Source organism: Miniopterus natalensis, chromosome X, assembly GCF_054644295.1.
Source record: "Miniopterus natalensis isolate mMinNat1 chromosome X, mMinNat1.hap1, whole genome shotgun sequence".
Lineage (NCBI taxonomy): Eukaryota > Metazoa > Chordata > Mammalia > Chiroptera > Miniopteridae > Miniopterus > Miniopterus natalensis.
The window spans coordinates 68,107,093-68,124,844 of record NC_142103.1 but is presented as its reverse complement, the minus strand read 5'-3'; the positions used below and the strand labels follow the sequence as shown (position 1 = coordinate 68,124,844).

At 41.7% G+C, this 17,752-nt stretch overlaps 1 pseudogene; it reads right to left on the bottom strand.

The window, feature by feature from the left end:
- Window positions 1–6,419: 6,419 nt before the first annotated feature.
- Window positions 6,420–7,018, bottom strand: LOC107538798 (large ribosomal subunit protein uL6 pseudogene; annotated as a pseudogene).
- Between the last annotated feature and the right edge of the window lie 10,734 nt (window positions 7,019–17,752).

Sequence of the window (17,752 nt, the reverse complement as noted above, 5' to 3'; positions counted from 1 at the left end):
AGAAAGACCTAAATCAATGAGATACATTCATGTCCATGAATTGGAAGACTCAGTATTGTAAAGGTGTCAATTTTCCCCAAGTTGATTTTTCAATTCAATGCGATACTTATCAAAATCATAACACAACAAGCTGATTCTAAAATTAATATGGAAATGCATAGCTCCAAGAATAGAATTGGCACTCGTAAAGATGAAGGACAAGGGGGAAGAGTTGCTCTCCCAGATATGGAGCATATTCTAGAGCTATGGCAGTTAGTACAGGGTAGTCTGGGACCAGGAACAGACAAATGGACCAGTGGGTTTGAATAGAGAGCCTAGAAATAGCCTCCTTGCTTATGTGGACTCTTGAATTCATGACAGAGGTGGTACTTAGGGCAATGGGAAAAGGATGAACCTTTAAATAAATTGTGCCAGAACAACTGTATTCATATGCCGATACAAATGAAACTATAAAAATAAGGAAAAAAAAGAGAGCAAACAAAAGAAGAAATTGTACCTCTACCTTACATCCTATACAAAAATTAATTTCTCATAGATTAGAAACCCAAATATGAAGGACAAACCATAAGTCTTTTAGAAAAAACATATCAAAGTATATTCATTACTAGAAGTAAGCAAGGGTTCTTTACACAAGATGAGAGAAGCACTAACCACAAAGGAAAAAACTGGCAAACATTAAAATCACGTACTTGGATTCATCAGAAATCTCATAAAATGAATGAAAAAACAAGCTACATGGTGAGATGATTGCCACGTATGTACCCAACCAAGGACTCATATACAGAATAAAAAATTCCAATTCAATAACAAAAGACCAACAACTCCATTTAAAAATAAGCAAGAGACTTGAATAGGCACCTCAAAGAGCAGAACTTTTTATAAATATACAAAAAGGTGCTTAACTGCTATAGTAATCACGGAAGTGAAATAACTAACCCACAATAAGATACTACTGCACATCCACCAGATAGGTAATAATTAAAAATCTCAGCTCTGACAATACCAAGTGTTGGCAAGGACATGAAGTAAGTAACAGGAATGCTCAGACATTGCTGGTGAAACTGTAACTTGGTGCAATCACTTTAAGAAACTGTTTGATGCTGGGCCAGGCATGGCTCAGGGGTTGAACATTGACCTAGGATCCAGGAGATCAAGGTTTGGTTCCCAGTCAGGGCACATGCCCAGGTTGCAGGCTCGATCCCCAGTAGGGGGTTGCAGGGGGCAGCCGATCAATGACGACTCTCTCATCATTGATGTTTCAACGCTCTCTCTCCTTCTCCCTTCCTTTCTCTGAAATCAATAAAGATATTTTTTTAAAAAAAGGAAATTGTTTGGTATTACCTACTTAAGTTGAATATACACATACCCTGTGGCCCAGTAATTTCCCTCCTGGGTGTATGGATATGCCCAACAGAAAGGTGGGCACACAGGCTCAAGAGGAGCCAAATGTTTGGCTCTTCAGAATGAGCAAAAACTGGAAAGCACCTACATGCCCATCAATAGTGGAATGGATAAATAAACTGTGGTATATTCACACATTGAAATATCAAACAGGAATGAAAATGAATTAACTCTAGCTATATTTAATAACAGAGGTAAATCTCATAAACATAACGGTGAACAGTAAAAGAGAGACACACCCCAAGTAGCCGCAGCCATCTTGAGAAAGAACAAAGTTGGAGGGATTACAATACCTAATATGAAGCTATACTACAAAGCCACTGCAATCAAAACAGCCTGGTTCTGGTACAAGAACAGGCATATAGATCAGTGGAACAGAACAGAGACCCCAGAAATAGACCCAAGCCATCACACTCAATTAATATTTGACAAAGAAGGCAAGAACATACAATGGAGTAAAAACAGTCTCTTCAATAGATGGTGTTGGGAAAATTGACAAGTACATACAAAAAAATGAAACTAGATCACCAACTTACACCATACACAAGAATAAACTCAAAACTGGTAAAAGACTTAAATATAAGACCTGAAACCATAAAAATCCTAGAAGAAAACGTAGGCAGCAAAATCTCAGACATCTTTTGTAGCAATACGTTTGCTGATACATCTCCTAGGGCAAGAGAAACAAAGGAGAAAATAAACAAATGGGACTACATAGAAATCAAAAGCTTCTGCACAACAAAAGAAACCATCAACAAAACAAAAGGAAGTCTACTGTATGGGAGAACATACTTGCCAATGACACATCTGATAAAGGGTTAATATCCAAAATATATAAGGAACTCATACAATTTAACAAAAGGAAGACAAACAATCTAATTAAAAAATGGCCAAAGGACCTAAATAGACACTTCTCCAAAGAGGACATACAGATGGCCTATGGATATATGAAAAAATGCTCAAAGTCACTAATCATCAGAGAGATGGGAGTTAAAACCACAATGAGGTATCACTTCACACCTGTCAGAATGGCTACCATCAACAAATCAACAAATGACATGTGCTGGCGAGGATGTGGAGAAAGGGGACCCTAGTACACTGCTGGTGGGAATGCAGACTGGTGCAGCCACTATGGAAAACAGTGTGGAGGTTCCTCAAAAAATTAAATATGGAGCTCCCTTTTAACCCAGTGAACCCACTTCTAGGAATATATCCTAAGAAACCTGAAACACCAATCAGAAAGAATTTTGCCTTGCCAGGCGTGTCTCAGAGGTTGAGCGTCGCCCTAGGATCCAGGCGATTGGGGTTCGATTCCCAGTCAGGGCACATGCCCGGGTTGTGGGCTTGATCAATGACTCTCTCATCATTGATGTTTCTATCTCTTTCTCTCCCTCTCCTTTCCTCTCTCTGAAATCAATAAAGATATAATAAATAAATAAATAAATAAATAAATAAATAAATAAATAAATAAATAAAAAGAAAGAAAGAAAGAATTTATGCACCCCTATGTTCATAGCAGCACAATTACAATAGCTAAGATCTGGAAACAGTTCAAGTGCCCATGAATAGATGAGTGGATAAAATAGCTGTGGTACATTTACACCATGGAATACTATGCTACTATAAAAAAGAAGGATCTCTTACCCTTTGGGACAGCATGGAGGGAACTGGAGAGTATTATGCTAAGAGAAATAAGCCAGGCAGAGAAAGACAAGTACCACATGATCTCACTCATATGTGGAACATAATGAACAAAATAAACTAATGAACAAAATAGATCCAGAGACATAGAAGCATGGAACAGATTGAGGGATCTCAGAGGGAAGGTGGGGGTGGGGGTGGGGGAGTGAGTGGGCAGAGATTATTCAAAGAACTTATATGTTTATAATCATAACCCATGGACACAGACATTGGTATAGAGAAGGCCTGAGGGGTGGTAGATTCCAGGTGGAGGGGATCAGTGGGGGAAAAAAGGGAACATCTGTAACACTTTCAACAATAAAGATAAATTTAAAGAGAGAGAGAGAGAGAGAGAGAGAGAGAGAGAGAGAGCCTTAGCCAGTTTTGCTCAGTGGTTAGAGCATCGGCCTGTGGACTGAAAGGTCCTAGGTTCAATTCTGGCCAAGGGCATGTACCTCGGTTTCAGGCTCAATCTCCGGCTCTGGTGGGGGCGCGTGCAGGAGGCAACCAGTCGATATGTCTCTCTCACATTGATGATTCTCTCTCTCTCTCTCTCTCCCCCTTCCACTCTCTCTGAAAAGCAATGGAAAAAATATCCTCAAGTGAGGATTTTTAAAAAACAGACACACACACACAAACTGATATATACTGCATTATTCCATTTATATAAAGTTCAAATATCAGAGAAACTAAACTCTTGTTTGGGGACTCTTCTGTAGGAGGTAAAATGCTATAGAAAAATGAGGATAAGATGATCACAAAAATGGAGACAGGAGTGACAGCTGGTTTTGGGAAGAGGACTGTGCCTGAGGAAGGGCACTTGGCCTGGCAATGTTGATTTATTGAGCTGTGAAGTGGTTACACAGTGTTTCTTTCAGAATTATTCTATAAACTGTACAATAAAGTATTTGATGTGCTTTATTTGAAACAGCTTTATAGAGGTATAACTTACATACAACAAAGTGTATTGTTTAAAGTATACAATTTGGAACATTTTAGCACATGTGATATACACCTATAAAACTACCACATCAAGATAATGAACATAGCCATCACCCCCCAAAGTTTCTTATGCCCCTCTATAAATCCTCCCTTCCACCACTCCCCGTAGTCCAATCCCTTGGCAACCCCTGATCTGCTTTCTATCACCATGTGTTAGTTTGCGTTCCTAGAGTTCTATATAAATGGAATCACGCAGTATGTACTATTTTTGCGTCTGGCTGCTTTCACTCAGAATGATTACTTTGAGATTCATCCAAGTTGTTGCATTTTTTGATATTTCCTTCCTTTTCGTCATTGAGTAGTATTCCTTTGCATGGATGTACCACAGTGCATTTCTCATTCATCCTCTGAAAGACATTTGAATTTTTTCCAGGTAAAACTATTACAAATAAAGCTGCCCTGAATATTAAAAATGCACAGAGAGGTTCATTTCAGGTTGAATAGCAGATTGAACATCTGTATCTAATTCTGTGCCTCAGTAAAGCTATAGTAAAGCAACTCTTGGGAGAAAAATCTATTACACAAAAGGGGACAGCAGAGGGTGAGATCACAGCAACAAAGATTTGGGAGCTGGGAAAACAGGTGGCTGAATGGAAACTGACTTCACTAACCAGAAAGTCAGATTGCAGGCTGGCAGGGAGGGAGCTGAGGATGCAGGGACTGGAGTTGGGGGAAATTAGGAGCTATATTTTCTGGAGAGGGAAAAACAAGGGGTCAGTGGACTGTGAGACACCAGGTGCAACTGAGGGCAGTGAAATTCTATCTGGAACAGGGTGATCCTGTAAATGTCTGCAGTTTGCATGCTTAGATCCCTTCCTCTGCACCTTGATCCAGGCCCCCAGACAGGGTGTCAGAAGTGTCTTTTCTGTGGGATCAGGGTGAGACTGTGCCTCCCCAGAACTGAAGGACAGGAGCTGCCAAACTGAGAAGGACCACCAAATGCCTAGAACATGGGTGAAACAGACCCTAATATTTTAGAGCACTGAGGACAAAGGGAAGATTCAACAAGCTTCCAGATAGAGGAGCCAGAGTTCAGTATAAAGAGCCTGGAATCAGAATGGCCAACCTTGGAACAAGAAGCTAATGCAGTAATTCCTTCTAGTTGCTGGAAGAAAATCATTTCCAACCTAGAATTCTATAAGTAGCCAAATTATCACTGATATCTAAAGGCAGAATGGAGACTTTATCAGACATACAAGTTCTCAAAAATTTCCCTCACATGCTTTCTCTGGGAGAGGCTGGAAAATATGTCCCCCTCCTCTGAACTGTGAGGTAAGCTTAATAGAGGAAGACGAGGGCCACAGGGCCACAAGCTCCAAGAGAGGAGAGAGGGGAGGGCTCCCAAAAGGAGGGTCAGGCCTGACTGCAGGTCCCAGGCTTGGGGGCAGCCAGTCTGGATTGGAAAAGTGTGACGCAAAGGACAGACACATGTGGTCCCTGGTCCCCATCCCAGCCCTGCCAGATACCCCACTGGGGAGCCCTGTTTCCCAACAGCCTTGCAACCTTGTCCACTGGTTTCCCCAGAAGGGAAGTCCCTAAGGCCAGACTATGACCCAGAAATTCTGTCTAAGCTTCTTTTCTCTGGGGACTCTATAGTGCTGAGGTCACCCTCTCCTTACGAACCACTGTGGTTGTATGTTCATCTTTCTTGTGCATTTCTATGAATTGGGCCACCTGTCACCCTGTTTAAAATTACAACCGTCCTACTGCCTGTCATTCTAGATTTGATCTATAACAGTGAAGAAATCTGACAAAGACACTATTTCCTTCTTGACACTGATAACAAAGGCAGTAGAGGTGCAAGTGTGGTTTGGGAATTTATTCATTAAATCAACTGACATTTGAGTGCTGACAATAGGCCAAGCACTTTTCAAGCACTGGATAGAGCAGAGGACAAGGTATATCCCTGCCCTCATGGCGCTCACCTTTCAGCGGAAGAGACAAAAGCTAACACGCCCCTAGAATCTGTAACGTTGGAGAGAGGTACCCTGAAGGGAGGCAGAGTCAAAGTGTAGAGTGGCACAGTGCAGCAGTGCCAGCTGTTATTTTAGGTGCAGTAAATAGGGAGGGCTTCTCTGAGTCTGGGACACTTGAGCAATTGATTGATTCCAGTTTCCTTTGCAGTGTAATCTATTATCAGTTTTTGTTGTTGTTGTTTTTGTTTTACTAGAAACTTAACTGTTTACTTGCCAAATAGTTGGAAAGAATTATCAGTTTATGGAAAAAAAAAAAAAACCCAAATCAATACAAGGCTTTTATTGCATCTTTAAAACATCACAAAAAGTGTGACAAATCATTTGGCATCTTCGTGTTTCTATAGCTGGACAACTTAGATCTTATTGGTCAGCCTGCTGAACTGTTCCTTTTTCAGAAACATAGGCACCATTCCAAAATGTTCCGATATACTTGTTTTAACTACTGTGGCTTGTTGAATCAAAGCAGCTGAATTGGATACAAGATCAATGTCGTTTCCCTCAAGAATCAACTCATCTTTCTCGGCTTGAGATACTGAACAAGCAACGTCTGTTCTCATCTGAACTCTGTGGATGTATTTTTCACCCAAGAAATTTCTGATTTCAACAAGAACCATTCTCCTGAATAATGACGTTGATGGGAAGTGAGCGTACACAGACTTCATCTTGTAACGGAAGCCCCGTGTAACATCCTTGATCATGTTCTGTACATGACTGCAGATAGTGCAAACCGTGGCCAGTTCCTTTCTATTTCCCCACCATTTGTCATCATGGAGCCTCTTCTTTTTCTTTCCAGGGAGACTGAGTTCTACATTGATGTGGTTGAAATCCCTCCGCAGGGTGCCTCTGAGGCCCTTCACAGTAAGTGTGCGTCCCTTCAGAGTGATGTCAACATTTTCCAGGATGTCAACAGTCTGATTGCTGAGAATGGTCTTTATCCTCTCAGTAGATGCAGCAAAGAGCCATTAGCAGGTGTGTGTTTTTTAAATTTATCTTTATTGTTGAAAGTATTACAGGTGTCCCATTTTTCCCCCCAATTGACCCCCTCCACCTTGCTCCCACCCCCTCCCCAGGCCTTCACCCCTTTATTGACTGTACCCAGGGGTTATGCTTATATGCATATAACTTCTTTGGTTAATCTCTTCCCACTCACCACCCTCCTTTCCTCTTTCCTCTGAAGTATGATGGTCTGTTGCATGCGTCAATGTCTCTGGATCTATTTAGTTCGTCAGATTCTTTTGTTCATTAGCTTCTTCTTAAAGAAGACCCTTCAACATTTCCTGTAGTGCTGGTCTGGTGGTGATGAACTCCTTTAGCTTTTCCTTGTCTGAGAAGCTCTTTATCTGACCTTCAATCCTAAATGATAGCTTTGCTGGGTAGAGCAATCTTGGTTGTAGTTCCATGTTTTTCATCACTTTGAATATTTCTTGCTACTCTCTTCTGGCCTACAAAATTTCTGTTGAGAAATCAGCTGACAGTGGTATGGGTGCTCCCTTGTAGGTAATGAACTGCTTTTCTCTTGCTGCTTTTAAGATTCTCTCTTTGTCTTTAACCTTTGGCATTTTAATTATGATGTGTCTTGCTGTGGGCCACTTTGGGTTCTCTTGTTTGGGACCTTCTGTGCTTCCTGGACTTGTAAGTCTATTTCTTTCCCCAGGCAGGGGAAGTTTTCTGTAATTATTTTTTCAAATAGGTTTTCAATTCCTTGGTCTCTTTCTTCCCCTTCTGGCACCCCAATAATATGAATGTTGGGCCTCTTGAAGTAGTCCCAGAGGCTCCTTATACTATCTTCATATTTCTGGATTTTTTCTTTTTGCTCTTCTAGTTGGTGTTTTTTGTTTCCTCATGTTCCAAATTGCTGATTTGATTCTCAGTGTCCTCTACTCTACTGTTGATTCCCTGTAAATTATTCTTCATTTCAGTTCGTGTAGCCTTCATTTCAAATTGGTACTTTATCATGTCATCAATTTTCTGTTATTTTCATAAAACTCTTACTAATATGGTTGAGCATCCTTATAAACAAAATTCTGAACTCTGTATCTGTTAGCTTGCTTGGATATATTTCATTTAGTTTCTCTTCTAGAGATTTCTTCTGTTCTTTCCTTTGTGACATGTTTCTTTGCCTCTACATTTTGGCTGCTTCCAGGTGTTTGTTTCTGTGTATTAGGTAGAGTTGCTATGTCTCCTGTAATTTGTAGAGTGGCTTTGTGTAGTAGGTGTCCTGTAGGGTCCAGTGGTTCAGCCTCCCCAGTCACCTGAACTGGGCCTTCTAGGTGCTCCCCTGTGTGGGCTGTGTGTACTGTCCTGTTGTAGTTGAGCCTTGGTTGCTGTTGGCATCACTGGGAGGAATTGACCCCCCAGGCCAGTCGGCTGTGAGGGCCAGCTAGCAGCAGCTACAGCCAAAGAGCTGCTGTGCTGGAGACACCCCTATGGAGCAGGATTTACTTCAGTGAGGCTTTGGTGTTCACCAAGTGTGCCCCTTGAGTGTGTCACTCGTGGATGTGGTAGGGTTGTAATCCAGTGTGGTTGAGTCTGACCACCGGGTGCACTGTCTCTGGGGCCTCCCAGGAGGTGCAAAGTCAGCCTCTGCCAGCGTCTTGCCCAGGGACACCCAGCATGAGCTACACAGCAAACCGTAGTTTGCTGCTACTTGTGCTGGGCTTGGAGGTGTCCAGGAGAGGCCAAGCTATGAACCAATGCAGGCTGCTGCTAGTGCCAGGCCTGGGGCCACTTATCAAGCCATATGGGGTACGCTGCTGCTTGTTTGTGAGATTTTAGGAAAGTCCTAAGCATGAGGCTCGAGAGGCCACTTGCACAGAAAAGCCACTGGAAATGGCCTGGATGAGCTTGCAGGTGGGGCGGGGCGGGGCCTCCGGGAATCATGGGGTGGGGCCAAAGGTGTGAGTCAGGTGGTAGAGATTCAAATATGGTGCCTGCCTTCTGGCTGTGTGTGGGGAGGGCTTACCAAAGGAGCAATGGCCTCTGCCAGCTCTTCTGCTTGGGAGAAAGCTGCCCCTATAGCGCTCGCCCCAACTTCAGGCAGGTTAGTTCCTCCCCAAGTGTCCCAGGTTTCTTTCAAGCTGCTGCTCGGCGCTGGGGCTCAGAGGGAGTGGGTCTGAGTGAGTCCGGCAGGGGCCTTTTAAGAGGAGCTCCTGGGGCTCCCGCACCCTCCTCAACCCTCAGAAACAGTCCCCGCTGGTTTCACAGCCCAAAGGTGTGGGGATTTCTCTTCCCAGCCCTGGGCTGGGGGCCTGCTGTGGGGCTGGGACCCCTCCCTCCTCTGGGAAACCTCCAGAGCTGAGATTCCCTCCTGGGTTTAAACTGAGGCACCGGGTGTGGGCCCGAGGCCAAGTCTCCAGGATTCAGCCCCAATCTGCCCGCATCTGCACCCCTCCTACTGGTCTCAGTGCTTCTTCAGCTCCCTGGTTGTAGGGCTTCTGTTCAGCCAGATTTCAGGAGGTTCTGAGTGATGGTGGTTCTGTATTTTAGTTGTAATTTTGGTGTGGTTGTGGGAGGCAGCGGGTGCAGCTGTTACCTAAGCCGTCATATTGTTTCCCCCCATTATCAGTTTTTTAAAAATATGTTTTTATTGATTTTTTTTAGAGAGACAGAGTAAGGGAGGGGGTTAGAAAGACAGAAACATGGATGAGAGAGAACCTGTCTGCCTCTTGCACACCCACTATAGGGAATGGAACACACAACTCAGGCTTGTGCCCTGACCAGGACTTGAACTATGATCTCTAGGTTTATGGGTTGAGGCTCACCCACTGAGCCACATCGACTGGGCTATTATCACTTTTTGTAAATTTCTCATTGGAACTAAAAAACATGTCTTCTCTGTAGTGTACACAGTTTGATAGTTAGAAAACCAATGTCATAGATTATAGTTTTAGCCAACTGTATTGTAAATATTTTTATGTTTTCTGTATATTATGATGTTTGACATCCTAAAAATACTTTTCTGGCTGAGGTGAAATTGTCCTTCCCAGGGCTAGCCAATTCTCCAAGATAACAGACAGCAAAGGGGCAGCCTAGGAGCATGTCTTTGATATGCTAACTGATCAGTCCAGTGCCATACATCCTCTAGCAGGCCCCCACAACCCAGAAGGCAATATTCTTCTGCCTTAATCATCAAACTGCCAAGTGTCATGCCACTAGAGACACCCCTATAGCCCAGAGCCTGCAGAGACTATTTAAACTAGCCAATCTCAGACTGTTCTCCCTGTCATGCATGCCTTTCCCATGGAAACTCCAGTAAAGGTTCTGGCCTAAATCTTCTCCTTGTTCTTCACCTCCTGACCACCCTGGAACTTCCCTGTGTAGCCCTGCATGGTGTGCTTCCTGTCTCTAGGACTCATGAGTGTAATAAACTTTCTTTTCTTGAGCCTGTGCTCTGTCTCCTCTGGTGGCTGCACCTGACTGGTCATCCCATAAAAGAATACAAAACACCAACTTGTGTCCTCTTCATTTTGGCCCAAGAATAAGACTGTTAAATCTCTGCCCATTTCTTCTTCACACATTTCTAGCAAATTGTGCTTTCTGTGTTTCAATGAAATACTGCTCAATTCATAAAGATTCATTATAGTGACTTCTTTATTGTAAGGTGCTCTCCTTATTGACATAAAATGATACTTTGGATTACCATTTAATATTCTGTTAATTCTCTTTTGGCACACAATAGCATTATTTTTTCCATGAATTTAGGAAGGAGACTGCTGAGAGCAGATATGTCTCTGAAGAGTTCAGCCAGTGCATAGGATGTTCAAATTAACTGGCACATCTAAGGGACAAACCAGTGAGCCTTAGCTTGGGGTGGCAGGCCCATAGGGTATAAGTAGGCCGAGGGTTGTCTTCAGTAACTGGTTCAAATGGAATCATCCCATTTTGGAAATGAGTAATTCTCTGAAAGGAAACATTCTGAAACCTGAAACCTATGCCAAAATACTTGATGACAAAGTCTAGTAAACCCAGACACAAGATGCAACAATGTTCTGAAGAATGACGGTGAGCATTAAATCTATGAACATTGAGAACTGTAAGAAAGCCAAGCATCTGTGGAGCATTTCCAAAATGGAATGGAAATATCCAGAACTGCGAGGATTCAGAAATAATTCAAAGAATGAAATCAGGGATAGAGGGAAAAAAGGTGAAAGTTCAAGTGGGATGATTTCCTTATCTTTGAATAAAAATTGGTCTTATCAATAGGTATTGTCTGATGTTGATCAATCAAGTAATAAAGCTTTAAATATATTATTTAAAGGTTTAAATAAAACCACTAAAAGAGGAGCAGAGGTCAGGGAAGGAGGGGAGGTGGCAAGGAGGATGAGCCTACTAATTTCCTAGTCTTTTAAGTAGAGAGTTCACCAATGGGCTTGCTCCAGGCCTGTTTGTCCTCAGATCCATTCCTCACCTTTCCCTCACCCTGCAGAGTGAGGCTTTGCTACCTGCCTTTCCCAGGCTCCTGGCTCAGCTGGTTTCAGGCTGGGATTGACAGTGAGAGGCAAGCACAAGAGATAGAGGTTGGAGGAAGGAACAGCCAGGGTATTGCTTCTCTTCCTCTCTGCCCCAGGGACAGAAGCTGCAGCTCCCACTGAGAGGCCCTCGATGATTCTAGGTCTTCTCCCTGTGTCCCTCCAGCCTAGGGGTGGCAGCAACTTCCTGCTGATGATCTCTTAGCTGTCTCACTATCCCCATCAACCTCCCAGTGGTCTTAGGTGCCCTGTTCCTGGCATTCAATGCCTTTAGTTGAACTGTTTTCTGTTTTCCTGGGAGGATTCTAATGGATAAAAGAGTCATTTTGAGGACACAATAAGGAACATCCCATACTGGGCACCATGGCAGAGGCCAGTGTTGAATGAACCACTGACCATATATTAACCTGGAAAGGGTCCTCAAGAAATTTCAAAAAATAGAAAAGAAAATAATACAGAATGCATTCTTGGATTAAAATATTAACAACAAAAATGGAAAAGAGAAGAAAGCAAAAGCCTAGCTTTAAAATTTAGAACTTCCTTTAAAAAAATCTTTGATTTGGCTCAGTGGTTAGAGCATTGGCCCATAGACTGAAGGATCTTGGGTTCGATTCAAGCCAAGGGCATGTACCTCAGTTGCAGGCTCACTCCTTAGCCCCAGTTGGTGCGTGAGCAGGAAGCAACCAATCGATGTCTCTCTCTCACATCCCTCTCTCTCTCTCTCTCTCCCCCTCTTCCACTCTCTCTGAAGAGCAATGGAAAAAATCCAGTGAAGATTAAAAAAATTTTTTTTAATATTTGGTAAGAAAAAGTCAAAGAAAATTTCAGAACATCTAGAAAACAGGAACAATGAGAACAGAAAGCAACTAGTTGGAACACAGAGAAACCAGAGAACTAAGTCAATCCTGAAACTCATTCTTTGAGAACCCCAAAACAAGACAAGAAGACAAAACAGTAGCCAACCTAAGAAAAGGAAAAAATAACACAAAATTAAAACCCCAATCTGGGAAATAACAATGAATACTGATGAAGTCTCTAATCTCCCAAGACCTCATAGAAGTGGCCTTAAGCACACATGCACACACCCCGGGGGATCACAAGCAACTTGTGATCAACAGAAAAAGTAGTTATGGCAGGGGAACCCTTAACCACAGAGAGAGTTCTCATAAAGAGAGCCCTGATGCCTGATTGAGCTACTGCCACTATTTTCAAATGTCACCTTCAGACCCAACCCAGTTTGGAGGAATAGAAGGGCTGCGGCTTCCCAGAAGCCCTTGGAGGATTTGCCTGAACTTCTCATTGGTCAAAACTATGTCACCAGTCATCACAGTTCACCACAGCAGGATTTCTTCCTAAATCACACACAAAAAAACAATGGGAGCCAAAATATAACCAGGGCTCTACAGACAAGGCAGAAGGGAGATCTACCCCGACTGTATTTGGGTCTCTTCAAGACCACTCAGTTTCATTGATCATTTGTCTCTTTTGAAATCAAAGTTGCACTATTTCCATCAATGTCATTTCAGAGTTTCTTTTGATGTCTGGTAAAGCAAGTCTTCCCTTGAGTCAACATATTCTTAACCCATCTTGTGTATTTTTACTCTGATGAAACAGAATCATATTGTCAAGTTCCATGACATTCAGGGAGAAAATGGATATTATTTATTGGGCCCCTTCAAACCCCAATATGCTTTTGTTCCCCCTTTCTCCACTCTCCCACCTCTCCCTTGATGATTATCTTTTAATCTTTATCAGGATGGGATATAAATGATAACTCTGACAATATAAAAGTAAAGTGTAGCTGATATCAAGTTGTCAAAGATATGTTACTATTGAAAGTTAATGGAACAAGAGGTTTGAGTGTGTTATTTAAACTTACAAAGAACTAAAGATAGTATGAATACCCAATATGGTGTATCAGGGGTCCCCAAGACCACCCTCAGGAACACCCAGATCTGCTGAGTTAACCCTTTACTACATATAAGGGGAAGAGGGTTATGTTCCAAAAACCTATCCCTCCATGTTTTGTGCATAGGTTGACTCTAAAAGTTGAAAATCAAAGACAAAAATTAACATTATGATGTTCATGTAAATATTTTGTAATGCAAGATCAAGAAGAGGTGTGTTAGGATTACATTTCCTTCTTATAAGGCTAATTTGATGATCTCTGGGCCGTTTGAAAAGGAGAATTTTCTTAACATCAAGATCCAATGGATTCTCTTTTCTTACACATCATCAGTTGGTAAAATTATAATATATTTTATACTTTGCTTATTTTTATCATAACTTTCTTGTCCAGTTCTTTTCCCTCTGCTGTTTCTAATTTCTCCCCTTATTTTCTTGTACTAATTACCATAATATTCAGTTTTCTTCAAACTCATAATCACATCATCTAATGTTTAGTTCACATACACTCAGACTTTTTTTTTAATCCTCACCCTAGGATATTTTTTCCATTGCTTTTCAGAGAGAGTGGGAGAGAGAGACAGAGAGAGACAGAGAGAGACAGAGACAGAGAGAAATACCGATCTGAGAGAGACACGTCGACTGGTTGCCTCCTGCTCACTCTCGGACCAGGCCGAGGATTGAGTCTGCAACCAAGGTACATGCCCTTGGTCTGAATTGAACCCAGGACCTTTCAGTCAGCCAGCCAATGCTCTAACCACTGAACCAAACTGGCTAGAGCAGACTTTTTTTTTTTAATTCTTGGAGTCTTCCTTCTCAGATCCTGCCTTTCTCCTACTCCAATCAGGACTGATTGCCAATCAGGCCTTCTGCCCAGTTGGCATTCTTGTTATTTCCTGTCATTACTCTCCTGGATTAGATCCACTGTGTTGTGGATCCCATATCTTCTTTTTTCTTGGCTTACACCCTTATTTTGCTGGAGAACACCCTCAAGTAGCTTCCTAAGAAAGTATATTTGAGTTGTAAAATTTCTTAGTTCTTGTATATCTAAAAATATCTTTATTCCATTGTCACACTTGATGAGAATTTTGGCTGGTATAGAATTCTAAATTGAAAGTCATTGTCTCTTGGAAGTTTGAAAGCATTGTCGTATTATCTTTTTTTTAATTGTTGTTGTATTATCTTTTATCATCCAATGTGGTTATGAAGTCTGATGTTATTTATTCTGATTCTTATTCACTTTTCTGGGTTTTATTTCTCAAGAACTCTTCTTAGTTGCATTCTGGATTTCCTAGATCACTCTTTAAAGTCCTAATATTTTCTTTCATATTTTTGTCTATATTGTTTAGTTCTGTTTTCTAGGAGACTTCTTCAGTTTTATCTTTCAATATTTCTATGGAAATTTGAACTTCAATAGTCACATTTAATTTCCAATAATTCTTTCTTGTTCTCCACTCTTTTTACATAATATTCTGTTCTTGTCTTGTGGATGCAATATTATTTCTTAGTTCTCTGAATAAGCTAATTAAATTAAAATTTGCTTTCCCATATGTTCCCTGCATTTTCTGGGATTTCTTCTAGTTCATTTTCCCCCTATAGGTTATACTTGATATTTTTTTTAATCCTCATCTGAAAATATTTTCCCCCCATTGCTCTTCAGAGAGAGTGGAAGGGAGAGAGAGAGAGAGACCGGCCAGACATGGCTCAGTTGTTGAGCATCAACCTAGGATCCAGGAGATCGGGGTTTGATTCCCTGTCAGGGCACATGTCTGGGTTGCGGGCTAGGCAGCCGATCAATGACTCTCTCATCATTGATGTTTCTGTCTCTCTCTCTCCCCTTCTTTTCCTCTCTCTGAAATCAATAAAGATATGTTAAAAAAAAAAAAAAAAAAAAAAAAAAGGAGAGAGAGAGAGACATTGATGTGAGAGAGACACATCGATTGGCTGCCTCCTGCACTCATCTGGACCAGGGCCGGGGATCGAGCCTGCAGCAGAGGCACATGCCCTTGACCTGAATCAAACCCGGGACCCTTCAGTCCGTGGGCCGATGTTCTAACCACTGAGCTGAACTGGCTAGGGCAATATAATTGACTATTTTTAATGTTGAGGGCCTTATTCAAATTTCTGGTGATACTTAGTGGTTGTTTTATATTTAATAAAGGACTGGGAACTATTATGGATTTAATCTGCTTTAGGGCAAATAGGTCCATTTTCCTGCTTTAACTTTTCTTTGTAGGGCAGAGAGCTGAGGAACAGAGTCTACATTCCACGAATGCTAGAATGAGGAGAAAATTGTTCAGGGGTTGCCAACATCCATGCTGGAAGCCCTAGCCCTCTACAGACATTTCATTCAATTTCTTTAGAGAATTGTCAGGTATTTTCACTGCAGGCCTGCACCAGCTGCCAGCTCAGCTGTCTGTTGGAGGAGAGGAGGTTCCAACTGGTGCAGTCATTCTGCATTGGGGCCTTCGATCAATCCCAAGTGTTCAGTCCCATTTAATTCTATTTCCTTCCACCATATGCCTGCTGATTCTGAGCTTACTCTCTGGTGTTATATCTGGCAAACTGGCTCCCACCTTCTCTGTAGCTCCCTTGTCAAATATTCTAGGCTGGATTTTTCCTGCCTATTTTGTTCAAGTAATTCCCATCTGTTTTCCAAAAACAGTGCTGAAATCTGTCCATTAAGGATAACCTCCCATTCTTGCCACATTCTCTTCACTTTGATGGGTTTATTCCTTTCTTTTCCTCAATACTTTTCTTGTAGTGAGCTTCTAAGGGTAAAGAAGGAAAACCCTTTTTCTATGTTTGTGTGTAAGCATATCAGAATCAATTCATTTTTCATCTATCTTCTTATTTCTAATAAATGTATTTAAGGCTATTACTTTTCCTAGATGACTTCTTTGGCCACATAGCATAGGTTTTAATATGTACGGCTCTCATTGTCAGTCATTAATGAAGTGTTTATAATTTAAGTTTTTGTTTCCTCTTTAACCAAAAAGTTATTTTGAAGTCTGTTTTAAAACTTCCAAATGGAGAGTGGTGTTTTTGTTTGCTTTGTTTTATTTTTGCCCATTCTTTTGTTCCTAAGTTTTAATTTCATTGTATTGCTGCCGGAGACTGAACTGCAGAATTTCTACATTCTGGAGAATACTGAGATTGTTTTTGGTTTCTTTTGAGCCTACATGCAGATTAATTTTTTTCTCTAACAAGTTTACATCAGTGTATAACAGTTACAGACATTTATTTCATAATAAGTACAAGCATATTTATTAAACTTGAGATGAGGACAGTAGGGAAGAGGGAGGAAAGAACATTCAGGAATGAGTTCTCAAACTAAAGCTCAGAACTGGTGTCCAAAATGACACAGACACCACCTTCCCAAATGGCAGAGCCTTTCCTTTCCTTAGGATGAGTGGTAGAGGGAGCAGTGGTCACAGCAGTGCTCCTGTTAACTTCTTCTCTAGTCTCACTTTCTGTTTCCATTCTTGGCTGTCAGATGGCATTCTGGGAACCAGGAGTTATTACTATCACCTATAAGTTATTTATAGAGTTGAGAGTTATATCTATAAGCAAAAAAGATGAATATGAGGAGTAGTTACTCACATTGTAGGGCAGGAAGATGGGATCAAGGGCTGCAGAACAACACAAATCCATGGTAAGGAATCTCACTCTTGTACCCAGATAATTTCTTCATAAGTCAACCACTATTTCTGTCTTTTTTTTTTTTTTTTTAATCCTCACCCGAGGATATTTTTTCCTTGCTTTTCAGAGAGAGCGGAAGGGAGGGAGGGGGCGAGAGAGAGAGAGAGAAACATCGATGTGTAAGAGACACATCGATTGGTTGCTTCCTACATGTGCCCCAACCGGGGACGGGGATAAAACCTGCAAAGGAGGTACATGCCCTTGGCCAGAGTCGAACCCGGGACCCTTCAGTCTATGGGCCGATGCTTTAACCACTGAGCCAAACCGGTTAGGGCTTAACCATTATTTATTTATTTATTTTTAATTTATATTTACTGCCCGGCCGGGCGTGGCTCAGCGGTTGAGCCTTGACCTAGGATCCAGGCGATCAGGGTTCGATTCCCGGTCAGGGCACATGCCCAAGTTGCGGGCTGCAGCCGATCAATGACTCTCTCGTCGTTGATGTTTCTATCCCTCTCTCTCCCTCTCCTTTCCTCTCTCTGAAATCAATAAAGATATATTTTTTTAAAAAAATTATATTTACTGTTGAAAGTATTACAAATGTCCTCTTTTTCCCCCCATTGATCTCCTCCCCCCTGCATCCCTCCCCCCAGGCCTTCACTACATTATTGTCTGTGT